We start from the raw sequence: 22,709 nt of genomic DNA on the forward strand, positions 1-22,709 counted from the left end.
CAATTCTGGGGATAGGTATCCATTGGTGTAGAGAAGATTGAGAGTGACTTTATTATGTTATGTTACATTTATAAGATCCTGGGTGATCTTGGCAGAGTGGGTACCAAAGTAACTCTGATTGTAGAGCTAGGGAATGCTATTTTAAAATAAGAGGTATCCCATTTAAGAGAGAGCTCGGGAGTATCTTTTTCTACCAGTGGGTGGAATTTTCTTCCCCACAGACAAATGGAGGCAAGCTCATAGAATAGTTTTAAGATAAATGCTTGAGTAACCAGCAAGTCAAAGATTATCCACAGTAGTTGTGAATGTGAGTTTGTGAACACAATTGGTTCGACCATAATTATATCGATTGACGGAGCAGGCTTGGGGGACTGAATGGCCTCGTGCTGATTTATTGGATTGTATGTAGGTATACTGTGCTTGCCAGCAAAACCCACACTTTATGAACAAATTAAAATAATACACAAGTAATTTGGTGTTTTTAGTGAAGATTTGCCCTCCACTGGTCATTTGTTTGGGTTTGGATGTGCCCCATTTGGTGGCAATGTAAAATAATCAGGATAGCTGGGAGAAACACAGTGGATGTTAGTATCTTCGAAAACTAGGCTGCATTTTAATGTGGATTTTAAACTGTGTTGTTATTATCCTTGCATTAACTTAGGTTTCTATAATTTATTTATGATTAGAAGCAAATGTTTGTGGGAAGTTGTTCACTGATTAGTGCAACTTATATCCTGCTCTCTGTTGAATAATGAACCAAATACATTTTTCAACAGAGTTAATGAGGAAAGAAATGCAATGAATATTGAGGACATGTCTTGTTGAAGATCTCTTGAGCAAAGAATAATTTAAGTGAAAATGCCACGTTTGATGGGGTAACACTAAGGAGCATCATTTGGCAGTGAGTCAGTGTCCTCTCTCCTTAGGGGTATAAAGTTTGGATTTTGGAATAAATGTCTCCTCTCTATGCAAACAGTGAGCTCCTCAAACTGGTCCATACATTGGAGCAAATCATTACTCGATGTTGGCAGAGATTATGAATTAGCAATGTTCCACTATGGAGAGACCTTTAGACTGATTATTCAACAAATGATTCAGCGCAACTTATATTTAATGGACCATTTTTAATTAAACCCAGGCCCAAATGTACAATAGTTCTGTCATTTGTGAGAATGTCAGAAGGTAGTTTTGTCCATTGAATCAGTTGAGATTATTGTCCATCAGTGAACTAATTCTGCATATCTGTGCCTCATTTCCCTTAACACTTGCTATCCTGGAGTCATTATGGCACAGGAAGAGGCAATTCGGCTCATCAAATCCATACTAGCTCTCTAAACCTAGCCTTCCTTCACATTATTTCCATAGCCCCCCAATTTTATTTCTCTTGTGCTTGTTCAAGTTCCTCTTGAGATTATCAGTCATCTTTATTTAAAAATTAACAATTTATCTAGCTTCATGAATCAGAGAATAGGTGCAGCTCGAAAGAGATCATTGAGTCTGTGTCTCAGCTCTCTGCAATTCAGCTATTTCAGCACGGCTCATCAATTCTCTTTCACTGCAGTAGCTAATCCAATTCCATTTGAAAGCCTCAGTTGAATTTGTCTACATTACATTTTCAGGCAATGCATTTGAGGTCCTAACCACACACTGCACATAACTAGATTTTCCTCATTCAATCCCGAACAGGGGACAAAAAGGGTAATCTATGCATGGATGATTTTTATTCATTCACGGGATGAGGTAGTCACTGGCTAAGCCGGCATTAATGCCCATCTCTAATTATTCAGAGGGCAGTTAAGAGTCAACCACATTTCTATGGGTCTGCAGACACGTGTAGGCCAGAACAGGTAAGGATGGCAGTTTCCTTCCCTAAAAGACATTAGTGAATCAGATGGGTTTTTCTGACAATCAACAATGGATTCATGGTCATTACAAGACTCTTAAATTCCAATTTCTTTTGTATTGAATTCAAATTCCATGGCAGGATTCAAACCCAGGTCCTCAGAACATTATCAGGGTCTCTGGATTAACAGTTCAGCACGAGGCCATCACCTCATGCTGAGGAACAACATGAGAACTTTTCAGTGTCTTTACCAACAAAGCAGATGCTGGCCAAACACAGAGAATGCTGGAGAAACCTAGAAAGCCTGGCAGCACCTGTGGGGAGAGAAACAGAGTTAATGTTTCAGGCTTGATATGAGTCTTTTTCAAAAAGAGGGTTCTTAAGACCTTTCAGCCAGAAGGCTTGGGTTCAAATCCCACTTGCTCCACACATCTGTGTGGGTTAATTTAAAGTAAAACAGTGGCGCAGCACTGGTGCTGAACTATAAGCCAGAGATCGATAGATTGATTTACTGGTTGTGGTTCACATATAAAAATAAAAATATAGTGGTTTGGTGATGGGGGGACAAAATACGTTCAGCTGTTTGTGATATGTCTGGATGTAAACAAAAAAAACAGACCCAGAAATGAGTCTGCAGAGCTCTCTGTGCCAGGCTGAGACTAGCCTATTGTATGCCACAAGTAGTGGCTCTCTTTTACTGTTCAACAATTACAAATGCTCCTTTCTCGTCAGGTTTGATGAGTTATTACAAAGGCAGATTGTGTTTAGCTTTTCAGCTTGAGTTTTTTGAAGAATAATGGAAAAGATTGATGCAAGTAATGTGGTTGACGTGTGCTCAGAGACCTCTGAAATATTTAACAAGTGACTCGTAACTGGCTTGTCAGCAATGTTGACGTGCAATGAATAAAAGAGATAGTGGCAGCTGAGATACAAAACTTGCTGAGTGCCAAGACACAGAGAGTAATGGTAAAATGGATTGTTTTTCCAGACAGAGGGAAATTCAACTGTGGGGTTCCTTGGGACTAGTACAAAGATCTCTAATTTTCGCCATTCTTTTGTCATGTGGTTTGATGCAACACTATGAGTTTGGGAAACAGAGCGGTCAAGGAGAAGGCAAAATCAAGTATTATCTTCAAGCTTATGCTTCAAGTCCTCACTGTTTATTTTGCACTCAGACCAAACTCAAATATAGATGTTAAATGGCACACTGACTCAGTGGTTAGCACTGCTGCCTCACAGCACCAGGAACCTGGGTTTGATTCCAGCCTCAGGCAACTGTCTGTTTGGAGTTTGGAGGCGGGGTGGTGAGGTAGGGACAGGTGAACACAGGTAGAGGGTACGGCCTAGTTGGTCGATGGAAGGAATGAATCTGGTTGGTAGCTGGAAGGAAGGGTCAGTGAGAGGAATGGAAGGGAGGGGCTGGGAAGGGAGTCAGGAATGGGAAGGGAGGCTATTTGAAATTGGAGAACTCAATGTTGAGTTCTCTTGGATATAGGCTGCTCCGTTGGAAGGTGAGGTGTTGTTACTCCAATTTGCTGTCTGATTCGCTGTGGCAATGGAGGAGGCCAAGGATGGTCATGTTGGAAAGGGAGTGGGAAGGGAAATTAAAATGGACGGTAACTGGGAGGTCTGGTTGGCCATTGTGGGCCCGGTTGAGATGCTTGGTGAACTATTCCCTAAGTTTACGTTCAGTCTCCCCGATAAAGAGAAGACCACATTGGGAGCACTAGATACAGTAAACTAGATTGGAAGAGAGGCAGGTGAACCTCTGTCTCAGCTGGAAGGACTATTTGGGGCCCTGGATGGAGGTGAGGGGAGTGGTGTGCTGGCAAGTTTTGCATCTTTTACGGTTGCAGGGGTTCGGGTGGTTGGTGGAGAGTGTGGCATGAACCAATGATTGGTGAAGGGAACGGTTCTTACAGAAGGCAGAGAGGGGTGGGGAGGGGAACATGTTCTTGGTGGTGGGGTCTAGTTGGAGTTGGCGAGTGTTTAAGGATGATGCGTTGGATGCAGAGATTGGTGGGGTGGTAGGTGAGAACAAGGGGACCCTGTCACTATTGCATTTGGAGTGGGGGGGTGGGGAGCAGTTTAGGCCAGTGGAGCAGGGAATGGAAATGGTGCAGCGGACGGCTGTCTAGAATATGGGGGTGGGGGAAGCACATTGTTCAAAACAGGTGGACATCTGGGATGCTTGGGAGTGGAACATCTCCTCATCTGAGCAGATGCAACGGGGAATGGAGATGGAGGCAATCGGAGAATGGGATGGAGTTCTAGCAGGATACTGGGTGGGAGGTGGTGTAGTCCAGTTGGTTTTGGGACTTTGGGCTTATAGTAAATGTCTGTCGGAGACTGGCACCAGAGGTAGAAATGGAGAGGTCAAGAGAGGGGAGGGAGTTGTCTGAGATAGACCAAGTGAATTTGAGGGTGGGGTGGAAGTGGTGGGCAAAGTCTATGAACTGCTCCAGTTCAGCCTGGGCGCAGGACGCTGTCATTGATATAATGGCAGAAGAGTTGGGGCACAGCACCTGTGTAAGTACTGGATTGTACCCACACCCCCCTGGATTGGGAGGAAATGGGAAGAGTTGAAGGAAAGGTTATTAAGGGTGAGGATGAGTTTGGCGAGGCAGAGGAGGTTATTGCTGGAGGGGGACTGGATGGGTCTGTTGGAGAGGAAGAAGTGGAGGGCCTGGAGACCATCCTTTGGGGTATGCTCGTGTAAACGGACTGCACATCCACAGTGAAGGTAAAGCACTGATGGCCGGGAAACTGGGAGTTAATGAAGAAGTGGAGAGCATGCTGAGCAGCTAATCTTTTATAGGTATAGACCCTTTAGGAGGAGTAGCTGCCTGAAATACATGATCAGCAAACAACATTGCTGAGCCCTCCTACTGTACACAGCGGCCACACGCAATATGGGAATAACAGAGCAGCTGTAGTAACACGCACAGTCTATATCAGTCATGGGAGGCAGGTAAATCCACCTACCTCAATTTAAATTGGCACAAGCAAGCCAATGACAATACCAAAGATGTGGGGCAAATTTCACTTTAAAATTCACTGGTTGTGAACTACTGGTTGTGTGCTCAGTTTTTCTGTAAGAAGAGCTGTGATGGAAGTTTAACACTGAAATTCAATGGACATCAAGCTGACAATGAAAATGCATTATAATTCCACAGGAGTAGTTTTTGAATCACAGTTCTGACATGTCTGGGTCAAGATCGCACTCTCAACATCGCATCGCTTTGTTGTGTTATTTATACAATACAGCTGGAGCTGAGTGAACAACCAATTCCCCTCGTCTTTGCTCTTGTCTGTCTCATTCTCTCTAACCTTTGAAATCCTACAGTATTGACAGATGTGCAGTGAGCATCTTCTCTAACCGCCTGCGCCCCGTAGATAATGATCTTTCCATCTTTCTTTTGAAGTCTTTACACTGAGTTGTCTGCAATTAGAGCATTCATACGCACTGTGATAAGCTGCCTCCATACAGGAAAAAACTTGCATTTATTTCGCACTCTTCCTCACCTCCTAAACCACTTTGCACACAAATAATGAAGTATACTCCTACAGATACCTTGACTGCACTTTCTCACATATCACTTCCTGAAGGGGTCTATTCTATTTCCCCCCATTTTTTCCATCTGTCACATCTGGATGATGCAACCTTCCTGACTAACTCTTCTGATGTGTTTTGCTTTTTCCTCAGTGCAGGATCTCCCAAACCCCACCATGATTAATGAGGCCCATGACTGGGACCATTTCCCATACTTCTGCTCTCCCCCTCTTCCCCTGACTTCAGAAATCTCTCTTGCTTTGCCCCACCCTCCCCACCCCATCTCTGTATTTAACTATACATCCTTTGATGAGGTCATCCTCTGTCATTTCCATCAGCTCTACTTTGATACAACGACAGTTATTTATCCACACCTCCTCGCGGCATATTTTTATTTTCTTTGCATGTTCCATTCCCACTTCCTTATTTTTTATTCATTGATGGGATGACAGCACTGTTGGCCAGGCTAAAATGTATTCCCCTAATTCCCCAGAGGGCAGTTAAGAGTCAACCACATTGCAGTAAGTCTGCTGTCACATGTACTCCCTAAAGGGCATTAATGAACTAGGTGGGTTTTCCCCCAATGGATTCATGGTCATCATTAGATGATGAATCTAATCAGACTCTTAGTTCCAGATTCTCATTGAATTCAAATCTCATCAGATGGTGCGATTTTAACCCAGGTTCCCGGAATATTAATTAGGTCTCCAGTTTAACAGTCCAGCAATAATACAACAAGACCATTGCCTCTCCATCCTTTTGCTTATCTCCATCCTCATTCGCTATTCGATATCCTAAAGGATCATTCCCTCATCACTATATCCTTTTACTGTGCATTGTACCATTCCCGTACTTAAGGCACCTTTCTGTGCAAGCAGTTGATGCTCCTCTCTCAGCACTGATGACCCCAAAACACTCCTTCAAAGCAAAACAGTGATTCACTTACATCACTTTCAATTTAATATATTTTATCTGTTTTTCATAATGTTATTGACTCTGCAACAGTGCAGACGGCCTGAATACCTTTGTTCAGTGTCTAAACCCTGACACTGAGCTTCCTGCTGATTGCCATTACAGGTCTGTACCTTGTTCCTATTGTAAGATCAGGTTTAGACTCAGCTGCACAAACGTTAACTGGCTTTATTGGTCCTGACTGTACATATGGGAGAGACTGAGAGGACATCGCTGGAAAGCTACAGGCTCAGTTCCATGTGACCTAGTTTCACAACAACATATGCATATGCTCAGTAACCACTCTTAGAGTAAAGGTAAAGCAAGTAACGACTCCACATCTCTCACTCTGATCTCACTGATCTTGGTCTGCTCCTGTGTTTCATCAGGCTCAATACCAATGCACAAAACAGCATCTCATGTTTGAACTGTGCAATTTACAGTCAACTTGCATGTTGGGACTGGCACACAGGTGATTACCAATAATACTTAAAGTGACAGGTAATGGCATGGGAGACACTTGTAATCACATGAGGGAGGGAAAAGTCTCATTGGTGAATCCCGCTATCAGGTGCCAATGCAGCAGCTATTGGCTTTAAAAGAGCCCTCTGGATAAGTTGTCAGACCCTACATCCCCATTACAACCTTCTCATTCAGCTCAATTCTATTCATATTTTGTTCAGTTTCTTGTGGCAGTCCTTCAACTGCTACAATTTCTCTCTACCTACTCCTGCTCAATAGTCTCACCCCTCTCCCCACTGTTCATTTACAATCTGCCCTGACCTCCTTACATCCCAATGCCTTCAACTGCAGGTGTGTCCGATCTTTAGACAGAGACCAGCCCTGCATTTGAGTGACGCCTTCCAGCAGATTCTCCTCCGGGCTGCCAGGGAACCGCAGGAGGTACTTTTTCCTCACAGATGCTAACAACAGACCTTCCTGCCTGACCAGAGTGGCCTGGACAGTGTTCTCAGAGGAAAGGAGTTAACATAGTCATGGGGAAAATCCTGGGTCCAGTGCAGGTGGTCAGTGAGCTCTCCAGTCCAAATACACAGGGTTAGTGCTGCAGTCCCATATTACTAAATGTTTTTTTATGGGAGTCCATATGTGAGTAGATAGCTCGGTCAGACAGAGTGATCAACATCAGCACTATGTGGCAATGGATGCCAAAGCCTGTGATAGTTTGGCTTTTGTGGATAGAGCTCAGCACTGATGGGTGAGTATGTGTGCTGGGAATACATCCAGCCAAGCGGGCTCAGGGTTGCTTTCGTCACTCAATCTGCACATCCTCATGCAGGTAAAGCTGGCCTTGCTGAGGGAAAAGGTAAGGACTGGAGATGGAGTTCTTGTTTGAAGTTGCTCATTACTATAGGGATATAGTAATTGTAGATGACAGGAGAGCAGGATGGCTAAGCAACTGGTTCCAGTAAGGCTGGGCTAGCCGCTCATACTGGTGCTGGCATGTGGGCACAAAGGAGGCACCCCAGGAAATGTGAAGCACTCATAAACTGTACAAATCCTTCACGGGGCTCCTTTTGCTCTTCACTACTTTCGGTCCTCAAAATCCAAGACCCAGGCCTCTGCAAAGATAGGAGACTGAGGACACCCGTGTTGTTGTTAGGGATGATATGAATTATGCAGTGGGTGACTCAATTTAGGGGAACAATAAATCGCGAGTTATAATCTGTTTATTCATGAGCTCATGGGGAGAGACAAGTCTACCTAATGTCACAAGTCACTCCCACAAGATACAGACAGTTGCATGATTATATAGGTTACAATCATTTAACAATTAGCAAACTGTTAATTGCAGTATAATGAGCAGGTTAGGCACTTTGCCCAGTCACTAGCCTCAGTCACGTAGTGTCTGGACAGTGTTGGTTAGGAGTTGATAAGCAAGTAGACAATAGGTTCTTGTAAAAGAAGAGCATTCCCATGTTGGGAAAGAATTCGTTTGTCAGGCATTAGTACAGCTGCAAGGCCACCACCTCACTGAGCCTAGGAAAGTACAAGCTGAGCAAGCAGACATTAATATGAGAACCAAAAATGGTTTTTGGGCTTTTAATGTGTGACAAAATGGCTGCTTTGGGTCTAATAAATCTCCCATAGTCGTGTCATGTTCCATGGCCAGTGTGTCTTTACGAGATACACCCGTGCCATCATCACTAATTCACAGCATGTGAACAGAGAACATAATGGGCTCAGACTCCATCTTACATTGTGGGCGGCACGGTGGCACAGTGGTTAGCACTGCTGCCTCACAGCGCCAGAGACCCGGGTTCAATTCCCGCCTCAGGCGACTGACTGTGTGGAGTTTGCACGTTCTCCCCGTGTCTGCGTGGGTTTCCTCCGGGTGCTCCGGTTTCCTCCCACAGTCCAAAGATGTGCAGGTCAGGTGAATTGGCCATGCTAAATTGCCCGTAGTGTTAGGAATAGGGGTAAATGTAGGGGTATGGGTGGGTTTGCGCTTCGGTGGGGCGGTGTGGACTTGTTGGACCGAAGGGCCTGTTTCCACACTGTAAAGTAATCTAATCTACTTTAGTGTAACATGATATTTGATCACATGGACAGCCCAAAGGCTGGGCTAACCAGTCATAAGAGTGGAAATTAGTTTCTCATCTTGTCACTTTGAAAGTTTTCTTCTTGATTTTTTTGAATAAATGTGTGGCTTGAAGCTGGCAGATTTAACAGCAGCAGTGCAATTTCTAATTATTACAGTTTTTTTTAATCTGTTTGTAAAAGATCCTACAATTCTACCTGAATTGGGCAAATAACTTGGTCTAAGGTGCTACCTTGTGATAATCAGTGCTTACTGCAGGCAATGTGGTTGGCTGTCCAAAGTCATTGATTTTAATAAAAACCGAAATAACTACAGATGCTACAAATCAGAAACAAAAACAGAAATTCAAACAGAGGATCAGTGGTCGGCACAACATCGTGGGCTGAAGGGCCTGTTCTGTGCTGTACTGTTCTGTGTTCTATGTTCTAAAACCTCAGCAGGACTGGCAGCATCTGGGAAGAGAAATCAAAGTTAATGTTTGGGATCTGGTGACTCTTCCACAGAACTGATTTGGATCTTGAGTTTGCTCAGACAAAAAATGCTAATTTCACAGCATTTCCTGTGCTCTACAAAAATGTTCTACAAAATTGATCATTTCCTTTGAAATCATGAATTTTGTGGTAATTTCGCAGTCTCTGCACACGTGACAAGGCTTCTTTCTGAAGCAGCTGTTGCTTTTATGTCTCTGAATAATGGAGTATCCATTTTCAGACTTTGTCCACTGACAGTTGCAATATGATTTTTCTCAAGCTAGCATTTTGACAGCGACATAGCATAATTTTTTTTCTTTTAAAAAAGCTGTTCTCAGGATGAGGCCATTGCAAATAACATTAGCATTTCTGTCTTTCTTTCCCATTTGCCCTTTGAGAACATGGTGCAGGTCATTAACTAGCTGAGGAAGTCTTCTTGTTAGATTAGATTCCCTACAGTGTGGAAACAGGCCCTTCGGCCCAACACGTCCACACCGACCGTCCAAAGAGTAACTCACCCAGACCCATTTCTCTCTGACTAATGCACCTAACACCACAGACAATTTAGCATGGCCAATTCACCTGACCTGCACAAATTTGGATTGTGGGAGGAAACCGGAGCACCTGGAGGAAACCTCACGCAGACACGGGGAGAATGTACAAACTCCACACAGACAGTCACCCAATGCTGGAATTGAACCTGGGTCCCTGGCGCTGTGAGGCAGCAGTGCTAACCACTGGGCCACTATGCTGTCATTTTTTTCTAACGGTAAAGAAATTAAGAATTAATAAAGTGACATTATTAAACTAGTTGAATTTCTGAATGATTATTGAACAGTTTCATCATTTTGTATTTGTACCAGATTTTTAATTTAAAAAGAATCATTTACTGAAGTGGTTTAAAAAAAACTCAGAATGGCATTAATGATTTAGCTTTATAGAATGCTCCACTTTCTTGATTTCCTTAAACAATCTGTTAGCTTCAGTAACACCTTATATACAAGTATATCAAAGATCTCAGCTCTCAGAGATTTGTACTGTCAAGAATTACAACTCCCATTGAAACTGCAAAACCATTAAAATATGTTTTTCTTGATTCCTAAATTGTCCTTGGGTGAAGAGGGGGAGTTGGGGCAAGTTGTATTTTAACACAAATAAGGCATAGCAAAGCCATTATGTCATTGGTGTGTTTGGCTCTGGATTAGACCATTTTGTCAAATACTGTTTGTAAATAAGCTTTACATGCACATTGATCCTAATGTAGATGTAGGCCAATGGCCAGACTATCATGAGAAATACCTTGAGGAAAGAGTTGTATGCATTATTAAAATTCCTTAAGCTGTCTTGCAAAATATTTGGAGTACCAGAATATTCTTCAGTTCACTTGTAATATTAATAAATTGTAAATTGGTGTTAGTTGCGGAACACAGAAGATGAAAGCATTAATGTGTATATGATGTCCAATTTCATGCTGTATTTTCCCTCCTCTTTTAGTTCGTGTGCAGTGGCTACAGTAAAGAATCACTTGAATAGAGAAAATTACAGCTGAGTGTGCTAAATGCAGAGTCGTTGAGAGAGAATGTTTACTTGGCTGGTGTCACATTAACTCTTGAAAGAGCTTGACTTGATCAAAGAAACTATTAACTGGTACAAGCTGACTGATGTACCCAGTGTGCAACACTCATTCCTCTGCGTGGAATTGGAACATATGATAAAGATTCTCCTGAACTCCTACAAATCTTTTGCTTGAAATGTTTAACTGTGGACAATCAGCAAATTCCAACTGATGAACTTCACCAGTGGACCAAACTAATTTGTTGAATCACAAATTTGGTTGCATGGACTTAATGTCACCTTCACTTTATAACTATTTTTGAATATTTCAGACTAGATAATGGGGATCTGTGCGCCCAAGTAAAATACTGAAGCACTTTGCTGCTTGTGAGCAAGAAATGGTGCCTTTCACTGTCACGGCTACAAATTCTGTTATATTAAAGGTGCTAGGTTCACTGCCCACTCAAAGGCACAAAGCATTTCCTGGGTAAAGCACCAATGATATTAGCCATGAGACATTAATTGCCATAATTGCACATTACAGAATTATTTTAAGTAGATCTGAATAGAAAAGGATGCAGTTAGTAATAACCCTTTAATTTTTTTAGGTAGAATATGTTTAGAATGAAGATTCATGTTTTGAAAATACTTTTTCTGTAAACACTAATTCTGAACCCAGACTGTACTCTTTTTTTTTTTTAGATTAGATTACTTACAGTGTGGAAACAGGCCCTTCGGCCCAACAAGTCCACACCGACCCGCCGAAGCGCAACCCACCCATACCCCTACATTTACCCCTTTAACCTAACACTACGGGCAATTTAGCATGGCCAATTCACCTGACCCACACATTTTTTGGATTGCAGGTTTCTTTTAATTCTTTGGATTCTTAAAGCAGGTTTTCTTTTAATTGAAATTTTAGTTCTGTACACAACCATATCACTTTTGTTTTGTGCTCTGTGAGCAGAGACTGTTCATTTGTGCTAGTGGCAGTTTATAGGGCAAAAGCATTCAATGGCATTAATAACCACTGCAGATAGACATTTAATCCATGCAGGTGCAAAATGTGTGTGGGAAAGATTGCACAAACATTTACCAGTTCACAGGTAGATCATTAAATCAGTTGTGAGATAGGTGAGGCAACGAGAAGTGTATTAAAAAGCAAATGAAATTATGAATTCAACTATAGCTTGTGCTATCATACTTATTAGTAAATCCAATATTATAAAAGAATATTGACTTCTGAGTCACTTAAGTATTACTGCTGGTACCATTTCAAAGACTTGGCCTGCATAATGAACTGTGGATCTCTCGAAAGTTTGATTTCCAGTGTTACTGTGAGCTGTTTCTATTAAAGTAAAATGAAACTAATTAACAAACCAAGTGCTCAGAACGTTTTAAATATAAAGCTGAATAGTCATAATTGTAAAGGTACATGAAAGACGAATTCAAGTATCTCTCTCTGGTGTGTACACCTATATTTTGCTGAAATTCTTCATTGGTAAAGAAGCATGAAGTGACAATGTAACAAAAACTAGAATATGAAGTGGAGGAAATAAAACTAAAACTTACTGAACACAGTGGTTGACTGAGTTTTGGATTACATTCTACAACTTCCACGACCGTAAAAGGCTGTAGGATGGTTAGTCAGTTCTGGTGCTGGCATGTGGGCACGAAGGAGGTGCCCCAACAAATGTGAAGCACTTATAGACTGTGCAAATCCTTCTTGCGGCTTCTTTTGCTCTTCACTACTTTAGGTCCTTACAATCCAAGGCCTAGGCCTCTGCAGAGATAGAAGACTGAAGACACCAGTATCATGTTATGTTCCATGGTCAGTATACCTTTAAGAGATACTCCCATGCCATCATCACAAATTCATAGGATGTGAAACGAGAAACATAAAGGGTTCAGACTCCATCTTCTCTTAGTGTAACATGATATTTGATTAAAAATCACACAACACCAGGTTATAGTCCAACAGGTTTAATTGGAAGCACACTAGCTTTCGGAGCGACGCTCCTTCATCAGGTGATTGTGGAGAGCTCGATCGTAACACAGAGTTTATAGCAAAAATTTGCAGTGTGATGTAACTGAAATTATACATTGAAAAATCGAGCCCTCCGCAATCACCTGATGAAGGAGCATCGCTCCAAAAGCTAGTGTGCTTCCAATTAAACCTGTTGGACTATAACTTGGTGTTGTGTGATTTTTAACTTTGTACACCCCAGTCCAACACTGGCATCTCCGAATCATGATATTTGATCACACTGACAGCCCAAAGATTACAAAACAGGGATTCTTCATTTCATGGGCATCAGGTCAATAGAAGGGAAATTAAAGATAAACAAGGAATTATTGACAGTATATAAATGGAATTACAATGTGAGCTACTTTGAGCTGAGGAATTCTTTGTCTGATCTTCCTTTCCATCAAATTTCTCTCCAGCAAAAGCCGCTTGACTGTTCCTGCTGCCCTCCCTCACCATTGCCATCTGTTGGTGGAGGTCATGGCGAACAACCCAGCAACCCAGTCCTCCATCACTGTCACCATTTGCTGTTGGAGGTCCTGTTATACGAGGATCACTTGAAGCATGACATACTGTCAAAAGCACACTGCTCTGGTGTAAACTAGTAGCTTAATAATGGCCAAGACACTTCTCTAGCTATATTAAAGTCAGTTGAAAGAAATACTTGTTGGATTCTTCAATGTCACGGATCCGTGTTTAGTTCCTTATGCTTTGAATGGTAACATAACCATTGCCACCTCAGATCAAGCTCCTTGCTGGAGGCAGACTCACACTCACCATCTCTAGGGTCAATGGTGATTCTAGATCGAGGAGTCACTGTTTAATAATAGAGATGAGAAGTTTTTAATCACAGCCTGGAGTCTTTGAAATTCTCGCCCTTGCAAGGTGCTGAAAAGAGAGGCTTTGAATATTTTTAAGGCAAAGGGAGATGGATTGTTGATAAGCAAGGGGGTGAAAGGTTATTGTGGGGAGGCTGAAATGTGGAGTCATTAGGTCAGCTATGATCTTGCTGAATAGTCCAGTAGGCTGGAGGAGTCAAACGGCCCCTTGTTGTTAACTCATTAAGTTAATACAATGACAGCCCTGTGCCAGAGGATGCACCATCATCTATCTCCCACACAGCTTCCACCAGTACAGTACACCTATAGAGGGCTCCCATTTAGATTTGGGAGCACACATCCCAGTGAATGGTGGGGAACTGTGGCACCCATGACCCCTGACACTGTCTGTCTCATCCTGATGAGGGGACCTTGATTGTAGCATCAGGAATACTGTAGCAGAAGGTAAGGGAACATAAGCAGAGATGCCAGGCATCTCCAACAATTTTCTGGGCAAACGTCCTGGGTTCTGCCATGTCCCCGGCATGTGGGTGCATGTGGAGAGTTTGGCAATGCCAATGGGGAGAGCCAAGGCCAACATATATTCTGCTGTGGCTGTAGCCATGGGCTCCATACTGTAATGGCTAAAGGAGACAAGACTGAGAACCTCTACGTAGCTGTCCTTTTTCCTCAGGGAGGCAGAGAGGAGTCATTGCCTTCAGAGATGGAGGGAGCACATTCTTGCCTGCTCCAGGGCTCAGCTATCTCTCCCTGATGCGCATCGTCAAGGAGACATTCCAAGATTACTCTCCATGAGGAGAAATGAATTGCTGTAGATGTGCTTCAAGCCATGCAGTGAAGCTGCAGGATCTGAATTCATGGTCACACCTGGCTGACTGGTATATGTCCAAATAGAAAACACTTCCTTGGGGCCACCTTGACAACTGAGCGTGTGTGAGACAAAGATCCTTATTCCATTGGTTGGGCACTCATCCCCAGCAGGTAATGGGACCTTGGTCACATAGGTATGTCACTCTTGAGCAAATCAGGTGTATATTTGATTGCATCTGGTATCCGTTGTCCACCTCTCTCTGGCCCTGGCATCCAATAAATGCTCATACAAAATAATAACCTCCGCCTGAGGCTAATCCAATTCTTCCTCACCTAAGGACCAGTGCTCTCCCCCACTTCCAACCTGTTTTGATAGTTTTGAGAACTCTCCATACAGCAGGAGCAGGCTATTCAGCCTCCGAGCATGCTCTCTCATCGTCTTACATGATGATATGGTACAGAGGAAGCACTACTGTCCACAATACCCTCTGTGCTGCATACTGAAGAATTTTCCAGACTGAGCAGCACAGTGGAAGTACATTTTCTATCGTTTTCTCAATGATGAATCTTGTGGAGGTCTCTGCTGCATACTACCTCCCTACCAGTGCACTGGGAAGGTGCCTCTCTGTGAAGGTATCATTAGCAAGGCCCAGATAGGATAGGCCTTGCCACCCACGATCCAGCTACTGACTTGCCAGCTGCACCAAATGTAATAGCCAACGGGGCTCCCTGGGAATGATCATCGAGCTGCATGGTTCTTCCATTGTGGTCACTGCCCCATTGTATGCTGAAAGATTGGAGGCCCTTGTGATGCACATGTGCAGCTAACTGGTCTTTGTGGGCTCTAAAGGCCACCGGAGGGTGGTACGTGATCCCTCACACTTCAGAGATATCCCAGAATCCAATGAGCTTGCCTCCTATCTGCCCCTTTCTGAGGAGAGTTGGATTACTTCATTCACGTGATGGCAGAAGGCAGTACCCACCTCCATTATGCAGCCATTCTATTACAGGGATGACAAATATTGCGTATGTTGCTTGTGGTGCCCAGGGTACAATGATGGTAGAGAAACTGAGCATCACCTTGTGGGCACCGGCAAGGCTTTCCTGGCAAATCCATGTGGCATCACGGTCTGGCTACATATCCCTGTGACTGCTTGCTGGGACAACGTCAGCTGTCTGTGGGACTGGCTCTCTGATACTCACAAGTAGTCAGTTTTCATGCTGAAGATGTGCTGCCACATCTCCAACAATACCTTCCCTGGATGCCTACCTCCTGGCCAGCTTCTCCTTTTGGCACTGACCCTGGAGCCTCTTTTGGCAGCTGCTGAAGGCTCTGCTTTCTTGGTTTGCCTTGACTTGTTTCCAACTTTGCAGGAATACCCACTGCATCAAATCCAGAGTACATCCGTCAAGTTAACTGTTGGTAGGAGTTTACCAATGGAATGGTATTCCAGTGGTCTAAAGGGTATGGAGAAGTCATTGATTCTGATGTGTCCCAGACATTTGATGCCCATGGCTTCATCCATGGACAGGATGGTTACATCCATGGAGAGACAGGGCGAGCATACAGGCCTATGCTGCATTGCTCGAGCCCAGTGCAACAGAGGCTAGGGGAGAGGATCACAAGGTATGACCATCTTCCTTTGTGCCAGGTATGACTCTAACCAACAAAGATTGTTGCCTCTAATTCCCACCAGCTCCCGTTTATCCAGGATTCCTTGATGCCGCACTTGGCCAAATGCTGTCTTGGTTTCAAGAGCAGTCAGGGGAAGCACAGTAGTGATGGGACGTGGGTGGTGGACGGGTGTCAGAGCACTCCAAGGCTCACTTTGGTGGATCACAAAGAGGGCAATGCAGTGAGCTTGCAATGTTGACAGACCGCAGGAATAGCCCACTGCAGGAAATGTGTGTCAAATCCCATGCGCCCTTACCTCCTTGACCAGTCTGCCACGAGGGACCTTACCATTAGCCTTACTAAAGTCCGCAGACCACATCAAAGACATCACCCGAATCAACACTCCTGATTATTTCTAAAAGAAAATTCAACTAAATTTGCCAAACCCAACCCTTCCTGAACAAGTCCTTGCTGGCTCTCTCTGATTAATCTGTGTCTCTTCAACTGCAGATACATTCTGTCCCTCAGAATTCATGTTGGTTATAACCGAACACATCCCCTGTTCAAATAGTACACGGACTCGCAGAGATGGACTGACAGTTTGTGAACCACAATGACAGTGCCTCCATGTCAAGACCCCAATGGTAAAAGGGAAAACTCCCACATTGACAATGCTCCCTCCTCACTTCTAGCTGGCGTCTCTGCCACTTCCGGATGGATGGCTGGTGGGGGTGGGAGCAGGGTGGGTGGTCTCACCATGGAATGTCTGGATGGTGGACAAGGCTAGAGATGGTGATGCATCTGCAAGCTATCGGTACATCAACCCTTCTGCACAGAACAGAATACTGTCGAGAAGATTTCCACAAGTCAGCGAGGAATGTGGAATTGGGATTCTCAGTGAAGGGTCTTTGAGGCCATGTCAGAGCAAACAAGCAAAGGAACCAGTAGGGAAAAGTTACTTTCACACAGCGAGTTGTCAGCATTAAAGATGAATGGAAACAAATTGCATAGTATGAGTCAAAAGGAAATACTTGGAAACATTATGAACAAAATCCTGACTCTGACCAGGGAAACGGGCAAGTGAATGGGACTAATCACGCCTCTCTCTGTCAAAGTGCCAGCACGGTTACAATTGGCCTAATGGCCTCTCTCTGTATAATTCCATAACTTCAAAGATCTTTTCACAGTTAGTTAAAGAAATATTGAGGCTGTCAGTCAATCAAAGATCATTAGAATGCGTCCAGCTGAGAGGTAAATGTTAAAGGGAGGGAACATATTATTAAATGAATAATCAGTGAGAGATGCCAGCTGATGAAGGCTATCCATCCATCAATGATAGACTGATGTGTTTTCTCTCTGCAGACAATTTTATGAAGAGTTTGGAGTCACAATATGCGCCAGCTATTTTTCTGTGCAGAATGAAAATTGCAGGCAACGCTATTATTTCTTGTTTAGAAAAGCAGTACTTTGTTAATAGCAGCAGTATGGAGTGAATGTCATTGTGAATCACAGGTCAGTTAGGTCATGATTGTACAATTCGATACATCCTAAGGTTTGAATGTCCTTTCACTATCCTCACGTTCCTCAAGGAGAAACAACCTGTTGGAAATTAACACTTTCCGGCAAAAATGGTCCCTCGCTGTTCACAAAGCCTTCAATTAAAACAACTAATTTCATATTTAGCCAATAGTAACTACAGAGTTGTACAGTCATACAGCACATAAACAGACCGTACGGTCCAACTGATCCATTCAACCAAGGTTCCCAAACTAAACTAGTACCACCTACCTATGTTTGGCCCATGTTCCTCAAATCCTTTCCTATTAATGTCCCTGTCCAAATGTCTTTTAATGTTGTTACTGTACCTGCATCTACCACTTCCTCTGGCAGTTCATTCTGCATATGAACCACCCTCTGTGTGAAATAATTACCCCTCAGGTCCCTTTAAAACTTTCTCCCATCATCTAAAAGTTATGCCCTGTAGTTTTGAGGGTAGTTGCAATGTTAGGCTAAGGAAAAGACCATGACTATTTACCCTATCTATATCCCTCATGATTTTATAAAACTATATAAGGTCACCCCTAAACCTCCTACGCTCCAGGGAAAAAAGATCGCAGCCTATCCAGCCTCTCCACAAATCTCCAGTCCTGGTATCATCCTTGTAAATCTTTTCTGCACCCTCGCCAATTAAATAATATCCCTCCTTTAGTAGAGTGACCAGAACTGTACACAGTATTCCAAAAGTGGCCTCACCAATGTCCTGTACAGCCCCAATATGACACCCCAACTCCAAACCTCAATGTTCTGATCAATGAAGGCAAGCATGCCAAATGCCTTCTTCAACACCTTGTCCACCTGCGATGCCACTTTCAAGGAAACCCGAGGTCTCTCTGTTCGACAACACTCCCCAGGGCCCTACCATTAACTGCAAAAGTCCTGCCCTGATTTGTCTTACCGAAATGCAACACCTCACATTTATCTAAATTAAACTTCATCTGTCACTCCTTGGCCCGATGGCTAAGCTGATCACAACCCTATTGTTCTTCTTCACTATCCATTATACCACCAATTTTGGTGTCATCCCCAAACTTAGTAACCATGCCTCCTATATTCTCATCGAAATTGTATATATATAAATGACAAACAAGAGAAGTCATATTAACCAGCTCCCTGGACAGGGAACCCATGAGGCCAGGTGGGATGATGTGATTAGACCCCTGTCCATTAACATTTGAATTGTGTAAGATTGGGTGAATGAACTTTCAAACTAGGAAAAAGGTAGGGCAGGCAGTAAAATGACCACTAATCCTGATTCTATCAGTTTCCAGATATTGTCGAAGGTCAAACTGCTCACATACATATTTCAGGACATGTCATTGGTGATTCCTTGGTGTTGGAGCCTATTGAGGCCATCAGTCAATCAAAGGGCTTCCTGGCTAACACATAAATTGAAACTGACAATGAGTTGAAGCACTGAGAAAGTGGATGGCACCAGTCTTGGAAGGTGGTCACATAAATGCAGTGAGGGCGTATTTGTGCTGTGAAGCCTGAGCAATGGAGATCAGAGACAGGAGAATACAGGCCAGAGGATAATAGCACCATCCCTTGCTTCTTCTGCCATTCAACAAGAGTATGACTTCAGCCTGCTCTTACACATACACAATCACTTTAAATATCTCTGTTTACAGTGGTCACCCACTTCTATTGGATGAAGAATGATAACCATCAACTAATTGCATTAATGTCAATGTCAAAGTTGTAAGTTGTAATATCTTAACCAGAAAACTCAACATTTACTTATTATTTTGCATCTAATTAATTAACACATTGAATGTCAGAAATATATAAGTAATTAACAACCCTCATTCAATTATCTTTTGTGTATCTAAACCCTTCTAATCCTCTCTAAGTGGTGTGGGGCTGGTTTGCACTGGATGTGACTGTATTGGGTAAAGCTGTAGTTTAGAGTCGAGCTGGAGACACTGAACTACCCGTTCCTATGCAGAAAGAATAATTCCTGTTGTAGTAGAATTCCTATTATAGCACCACTCTCTTAATCAGCCAGTCACACACACAGGAGCAGGATCATGTTCATACAAAAACACTCATTCTACACAGTGGAAACTGGATTAACAAATTCTATTGAGACATTTATATGTAGCAAAAAGGCAAAACATACTAATAAATACCTCCAGAATAAGCCAAGAATGAACTTCACTGTATAGTTTGGAGTTTAGAAGGATGAGAGGTGATCAAATTGAAATGTATAAGATCTTGGTAGGGCTTGATTGATTGAATGTCAAGAAAGAATTCTGCCTTTGTTGGAGGAGACTAGGACAGGGGTGTGTCTTTTCTCATCAGCTTGTTCCTGATGGTTGGACCGTGGATTTCCATCAGGTTAGTCCATGGTTCTGGGCAAATTACTGCAATAGTCTGTCACTGCCTTCTGCAGGATGGCTGACCAGGAGACGCTCCTGCACTTATCACTTGCCATTGGCTTATCAGAAGGACCTACACACAATCAATTTGTTTGGCTAGATTACAAATGCATCTTCCATGACCAACAACTCCCTGGATTGGATTCAAACCCAGAATGATTTTTAGCCCAGAGGTAGAACCAATTGCACAACCTGAACCCTTCACACCAGAGAAAACAATTTAAAAGAATCAAGATTTCCTTTCCAGGCAGAGGTGAGGTGAAACTTTCTTTCAGAGAGTCATTTGGGACTGGAAAACAGTGGAGGCTGTTTGCTTTATCCTGAGCAGCCAATTCTGCTCCCTGCACACAGAGACACTGGTCTGGAGTATCTCAAGAATCAAGATTTCCTTTCCAGGCAGAGGTGAGGTGAAGGAGAAAGTGAGGTCTGCAGATGCTGGAGATCAAAGTTGAAACTTTATTGCTGGAACAGCACAGCAGGTCAGGCAGCATCCAGGGAACAGGAGATTCGATGTTTCGGGCACAGGCCCTTCTGTGAAACTTTCTTTCAGAGGGTCATTTGGGACTGGAAAACAGTGGAGGCCGTTTGCTTTATCCTGAGCAGCCAATTCTGCTCCCTGCACACAGAGACACTGGTCTGGAGTATCTCTGGCTGTTGGTATCTGCATGGGCACTGTCCCTGAGGCTGCTTGCTCCTTATCTCTTACTAAGGCCCCTCAATTCCTTCTGCGCTGTAACACTCCTTTTATTTACATCTTTACATGGTAGGCTATCAAATACAACTCTCTCATGCAGTGTCTAAGACCTCTCTCTTCACAAACTCACCCCACACTGGTGTTACTGATATCAAAGCAATAAGTTACACCACCATGATTTCCACAAATCTCATTATTCCACAGCTGGATGACTGATCTTATCCCAGGCAGAGTGAGATAGGCTTTTGAGAAGCAGGGGAGTCAAGGGCAGCAAAAAAAAAATGGAGTTGAGACCACAAATAGATCAACCATTGACTGGTAGAGCAGGTTCAAAGGACCAAATGGCTTAAGCCAGCTCCTAAATCCCATTTCCTATGAACGTGTGTCTATATATCGTCAGGACATCCCAAGGTGCATTCCAACCAATGAAATGCTTTTCAAAGTGCACTCACTGCAATAATGTTGAGGGTATATGGCCCAACCAGAGGAAGCTCCCACAAATAGCAGTATGACCAAATAATCTGTTTTTAATAATGCTCGTCGAGGAATAAATTGCTGGCCAGGATAGAGGGCGATCTCGCTGCTCTTCTTCAGGATGGTACCATGAGCTCACTTATGCCTTTCAGAGAGAGAGAGAGAGAGAGAGAGAGAGCAGATATGGTCTCAGTTGCAGAAAGTCAGCCTTTCAAACAGTGCAGCACTCCCTCAGTACTGCAGTACTGAAGTAATAATATAAATATGTAATAAACATATTCTATTCAACAAGGCCAAGTCTATCTTCTGCCTGAGACATCATGAGGGTATCCTTCCCCACTGGGTTTCAGTAATGTAGGCTAGATGGTTATTCAGTGTTGCCAGAAGATTTATATTGTGTTTGTATGTTCAGCTTGTTCAAACATCAGCTGGTGTACTCTGGCTCCTTCTCAGAAAAGATCATTATTTCAAATCTCAAGTGTCAGGCAGCAGAAGTTTCCAAAAAAGCAAAAGAGCTGTTTGTCTTTCTATTGTAATGTCTGGTCTGTTAAATTAATAAACCTGGTTGCCAGGAAACATGAAGCTTGGCTCAATCTCCATGGGCAAAACACGTGTATGTAATTTGCTTCTAAAATATGTACTTTCTTATGTTGTAAATAGAATCTTTACTTTGTGTTTCATGAGAATATAATTGGGAATTAAATTTTAAAGTGTCCTAAATGCTAGTCATATGAAGAATTAGTTCTGGATTTGTAAAATGGGGTCTTTTTCAGGTTTCCCAGAGATCGGTGTATGGGTTTGTTCAGGAATTATGATGTGCAGTCAGATGACAGTGCTCCTGTTCTGAATGACACCAACTCAAGACTTTGCAAAGAGCTTTGGAGAGCAATTCATTGAAGGCATTGAAATTTCTTCCCAATTTCCTCTGAAAGATAATTAACCCCTAATGGACTTTGTTGATGCATTTAGATACATCATGCCCATAATATTTGCTGAATTATTTGTGTTTCATCTTCCTTTGTGTTCCCTGGTTCTACTATGTTGGATACAATGAAGTTGGTGTGTGTTTGTCATAGAGTTCCTTTTAGAATCTGAGAAATGCCAATCATAGACTTATACACTTAATGGTCATGCCCTGGGAGTGTTGCTGAACAAAGAGACCTTGGAGTGCAGGTTGATAGCTCCTTGAAAGTGGAGTTGCAGGTAGATAGGGTAGTGAAGAAGGTGTTCGGTATGCTTTCCCTTATTGGTCAGAATATTGAGTACAGGAGTTGGGAGGTCATGTTGTGGCTGTACAGGATATTGGTTAGGCCACTGTTGGAATATTGCGTGCAATTCTGGTCTCCTTCCTATCGGAAAGATGTTGCAAAACCACAAGATAC

At 43.0% G+C, this 22,709-nt stretch overlaps 1 protein-coding gene across 1 annotated transcript in view; it reads left to right on the forward strand.

The window, feature by feature from the left end:
* The window catches only part of spata20 (spermatogenesis associated 20), a 551,333-nt gene that overhangs the window by 104,890 nt on the left and 423,734 nt on the right, over positions 1-22,709 (forward strand). The window lies entirely within an intron of this gene.

The sequence above is a fragment of the Chiloscyllium plagiosum genome, chromosome 24, assembly GCF_004010195.1.
Source record: "Chiloscyllium plagiosum isolate BGI_BamShark_2017 chromosome 24, ASM401019v2, whole genome shotgun sequence".
Lineage (NCBI taxonomy): Eukaryota > Metazoa > Chordata > Chondrichthyes > Orectolobiformes > Hemiscylliidae > Chiloscyllium > Chiloscyllium plagiosum.